Here is a 5,422-nt window from a genome sequence, read left to right as displayed (position 1 = left end):
GGCTGCGGGTTATTGAGGGCAACACAGCACAGGACCAGGTGTACCTGGAGGGAAGAAACCCAGTTGTACAAGGACCCAGGATGTGGGTGGGCATTGTCCTGTCGCTCTCACCTGTGGTTAATGGGCTTCATGGCCATGCCTGTTTCCTCACCCCTGCTTTTTTTTTTTATTTCAGAGAGGAAGGGAGAGGGGGAAAGAGAAAGAAACATCAATGATGAGAATCGTTGATCAGCTGTCTCCTCCATGCCTCCTACTGGGGATTGAGCCCACAACCCAGGCATGTGTCCTTAAGAGGAGTCAAACCAGGGACCCTTCATTCCACAGGCTGATACTCTATCCACTGAGTCAAAACAACGAGTGCCTCACCCCTGCTTTTAAGGATCACTCTTGTGTCCTATGTAAAGGTTCTGAAAGATTAGATCATTGATTTGAAAGTCTCATACTGGTAGCTTAATTTTTGTGACATTTTTAGCCTCCATTTTATCTTTTGTATCAGTTGAGAAATGTGGAGGAATTGATGTTTCAATCAGCAACATTTGTAATGCCCCAAGTGTGTTCAGAACTTTTTCTCTTTATGCTTTTCTATCCTTTTTTCCACACACCCCCATTTTTGACACTGTGATGATGCAAAGTAATGGAAAATAACTGTGAACAATGGCTTTACAATCTAAATGAACTTACTTAAAAACACTCAGTTATTTAAACAAATTTTCTTCCTGCCTCTAATGATTAAAGTTGGATGTATAAACTGCATGTAAAAAGATATTAAAGTTAGATGTACATCTGTTCTTTGAGGACATTTTCTAGGTTGAAAGCATCTAATCAACAAAAGTCCTAGTTAACTGACAAGTATTAGATAATTAAAGGGGGAGTAAGTAAAATAAAGCTGAAAATCCAACCAATGATTTTACCCTAAGTCAAAGTTATCTTTTATTAGTTCTTAAATTGTGCAGAAGTCAGAAATAGTGTCTAAACAAAAGATGACTTTAAAAAGTTGTTGGAGAAAAGCATCTGAAGTTTTAATAAAATTTTTGTAGTGATTGTATACTTTTAGTCTATACTTCTCTTTGTTTTTAGCTGGACTTTAGCATACAGATCCTTTTTATCTGATTCTTATTGTTTTAGGTCTCTTTCAATCTCTCTCTTCCCCCTCTTCTTATTTAAAAAATACCAATCCCCTAAATATCTTTTCTGAAATATTCAGTATAAAGTTTCAAGCCAAAATAAACTTAATTTTTTCCCACTGACAAATTAATTGTGAGAAAATAAGTCCTCTTGCCCTGATGGCAAGGACAGGATGAGTTAAAGAAGGTGGCCTTTATGGAGTAGAAGAGGGTGGTTTGTGGAAAGCAGTGCCTTGATTGTCAACAATGACAACAGTGTCAACCTTTTATAAACTTTCCAGAAGGAGTCTTGATCAAAACTTCCTCTCATCTTGCACTGTTAGATGTCAACTTTGCTCCATACTGTATCTCTGAAATCAGTGTAGTTCATACTTATAAAAGTCTCTTGAAGACACAGTGAAATTTAGACATTTTCAGGGGACAGATATTGGAACAGTTAGTGTTAGGGTTTGTATTTTTCTTCAAAAGAGAAATGTTATTCTGTTACATTATTTTTTTGTTTATAGATTTGTTTTTGCATCAGGCAGTTTTGAATTAACTACCATGTAGAGATGACCATATACAGCGTATCCACAAAACACAGAAAGGACATTACCATTCCCGTCTCGTGTCAAAATCAGTCATTTCCAAGTTTGTGGCTTACAAGCCCCCAAGATCCTCAGGCTTGTTGCAACAAGTCCTTGAATTCACCTGCACGGTAGTAATTGCCTCAAGTTCAACAAGCAACACTCCTACACAAAGCAGTGTTTTCTATTATTTTATAAATGAACATAGCTGTGTATTTAAATATAAACTTTAAAAAAATAATTATTAAATGTGTAGTAGGTTTGCATCATTATGCATATTTCTAACACAATACAAAAAGTACAGATCCCAATACATAGAGTTGGGGGAGGTCCATTAAATGTGTTTGGTTCTATGGGAGGAGACCCTGGAAAACCACTGACAGATCATAGATGGCAAGAGCCAGAGAGACCTTAACAGTCCCCCAGCCTCCTCATTTTACTGGTAAGGAAACAGGCTCAGAAAGGGGAAGGGTCATTCAGTGACACAGAGGTGTAAGTGGTAGTGCCCAGACATGAGTCCCGTTCTCCTAAGTTCACATTAGGACTTCTTAGTGCTAATTCCACTGCAACACCCTATTTCACGATACATAAATGCCAACTGGCTTGACCAGGCAACTGGAGTCAGTGAAAAACCTGGACTGGCACCTAGAAATTTTGACTTTCAGATCAACCCATTGTTGGTTGATATGACCATTCCATCTCTCTGATATGTCCTTACTGTTCAAGTTGTAGTAGTAGCACACATGAAATGTTACATGTGATCGTTGTATTCTTTCTGAAGTTCTAACACATGTAAAAGACAAGAGTCATTACATTTTATGTGGTTAAATGGTCTGAACAGTTCAAATTTTATGAGACGCCATTTTTAAAGAGAAGCTGCTCCTTGTATACTATTCCCATTACTAAACTAAGATATAAAATGTTAGCTCTTTAAGACCAGCAATACAGATATCCCTTTGTTCTTCAGAGTGTAGTAGTAGATTACGCTTACCTCTCGTGTTACCAGATGAAGAAGGTGACAGGCTCAAAGCAGACAACTACTGTTGAAAGAAACACAAGAGAATGGGAATTCTTTTATTTTTGTTTTCATTTAATCACAAAATACTAGTAATTATTTTGCACAATGTCATCTTAAGAAATGTTGCAAAGAAAAGTTAAAATTTGGAAAATTTTGGAAACAACAATCTCCCTTAAGTGAATAATTACCAGGAATGTAAAACTAGCAAGTTCTCTTCCACGTATACATACCTTAAGGAATTTTGAGGAGGGACAGGACAGAGGCACCTCGGTTCCACTTTTATAGAGCCATTCTGCAAACACAGCAACCGCCTCAGCTGTCCTAGCTAGGAACCTACTTGGCAAAATGTTTTTTTTGGCAATCTCTTTGCACAATATTCACTGACTGTGGCTGTGAATGGATATAATTAGAAATATTTGTTGTCACCCATAAATAATTTGACAGAGGATGATCTGGATTTTTTTTAATAGGCATTTGATAGGGGATGGGGATTCAGGGCTTCTGAGGCTGTTTCTCCAGCTTTGCTTTTGCATCATTCATCGCAGAATTCCAAGCCAGGTTCCCACTTACTCTCCTGTGTATAAAATTGGCCTGGCAGAATGTGCCTGACGTGAGGAGTTTCGGACTAATTGATTTGTTAGCACTTAGAGCCATTGAGAAGCTGCGATGAATTTTAGATCCAACACTTTAATTGGAAGCAGTGAGTGATAGATATTAAGGCACAATTCCTCGCCTAGGTCCGGATTTTGGAAACACAGGCGATAGATTTTTTTTAAAGTCTGAAGTCTAAACATGAAAGAGAAAGTGAATTCTTAGATTAGGGTGGTAATGGAGCAGTGGGGGAGCAGTAAAGGATTTAGAATAGATATAAACACCTCTGTTCCTTTTCTGGAGTTCTTGCCATGGATATCTCCAACTCATATGTTTGCACTGAGGGGATAGCAGAGTGCCGTGTGACGTTCCATGCATGTTTCCACTGCGTAATGGAAAGAGACACAAATGTGCATTCCTAGTTCACGGGAAAATCCTCATGGCTAGCGGTAGCTTTAATGAGGTGGGTACTACATATTTTTATTTATGGTGGGAGGAAAGACCTGTTATCCACAATACTCTGTGCAATGAGAAGGTGAGTGGGTTATCACATATGAGCAAGATACTTGTGAATTGGATTTTGGTGGTTTTGCCACGTATACAGCTGTTGCTGAATATGACAGGAAATCTATCTACTCTCAGTGTGTCCCTAAGATCTGGTGTGATTCAACTGTCTTTGGCTAGGTTAAATTACTGATTAATGTGATCACAGTTTTTATACATCCTATTAACTAAAATTTTTCTTTAACACATAACAGCTTGAACCTTTTCTACCTTTTATTTCTTTTGACACATACTGTGGAATAGTTGGTCAGACTCTTTTTTTTAATCTCCATGGAAATTATTCACAGAAGTCTAGTGACTTACCAAAATGTTAGGGTCTAATCCAGAAAGAAGAAACATCTTCTGGTTTTTATTTAACTTAAGATTTTGATGACTCACTTACTTTTACTTCTTTTGCAAGTTAATATCTAAATTATAGACATAAATGTTATCAAACATGTACTACTTTTGGAACTGAAAGATAAAATAAACTGTGGATGAGATCAAGACGCTTAGGCTGAATTATTCAGCTCTGGCTAATGGGGACTCTGCCCAATCGCAGATAGACTGATCATTCAGATCTTGAACTCTCTAAAACAAGACAGTGATACTGTAGTAGAGATTGGCATGGACCACCAGGAGTCGCTCAGGGAACCCTGCAGAGCGTGGATGAGGGAGAAGACTTTCTCTCACACTTGCTTTTCTAATGACTGCCTACATTGGAAATACAGGAAACTACACTAAGTCTTCTTGTATGTGTGTGGTTCTTTATGAGTAGGTATGGGTAGGAAGGAGAGTGATTTTGGATGCCATATTTAAGCAGTCTGGATAAAAGCTTCTTCTAGCATTTCTCCCTCGTTATCCTCAAGATTTGGAAATATTATAGTCTTCTGTGATCTTTATCAATTAAATACATAAATCTGGTGAAAACCTAATATTCACTTTATAGAGTTGTATGAATTAAATTAGATTACATAAGTAATTTATAGAATATAATACTTATATAAGTAATATATGTATTATAGATTCTTTTACTATATTGTAAATGGAAACGATACCCAATTTATATGTAATCTCATTTAATTTATACACACACACAGACACATGTTTAAAAGTCTTAGTATAGTGTTACCATGGGCTGCTGAAGCAGACATTTCGTATTAGAGGTAAAGGTCACAATGGCATGCTGATAATTCTCCCAAATATGCCCAGGGAGTCAAAGTGGTAGTAAAGGGCTGAGGATAGATGGTGTTTAGGAAATGTCAGTGAACAAGATTATTTTTGTTGTTGTGATGTTTTTCTTATATAAGTTGTGTTTTAAAAAATACAGTTGGCAACTAGGTTGGAGAAATGCTTATGTCCTAATTTCTGTGGTGTCCAGCATGACAGTATGACTTCAGTAGTTTTACTGAGGTGATATTGTCGTGCTGGACACCTTGTTTGTCTTCTTTTAAATTTCTCTGGGACTCCAATGAGTCATCACTACTGAAAAGCAGCTGTATTTTTATTTTTAAGTCAACTGCTTGCTACACTTTAGAATTCTCATTCTAACATGTGGGTGCAGTCATTCACTCATTTGC

This window comes from Myotis yumanensis, unplaced genomic scaffold (genome assembly GCF_028538775.1).
Source record: "Myotis yumanensis isolate MYYU_CA2020_CCGP unplaced genomic scaffold, mMyoYum1.0.hap1 SCAF_16, whole genome shotgun sequence".
Classification (NCBI taxonomy): Eukaryota; Metazoa; Chordata; class Mammalia; order Chiroptera; family Vespertilionidae; genus Myotis; species Myotis yumanensis.
This window is presented reverse-complemented; position numbering follows the sequence as displayed.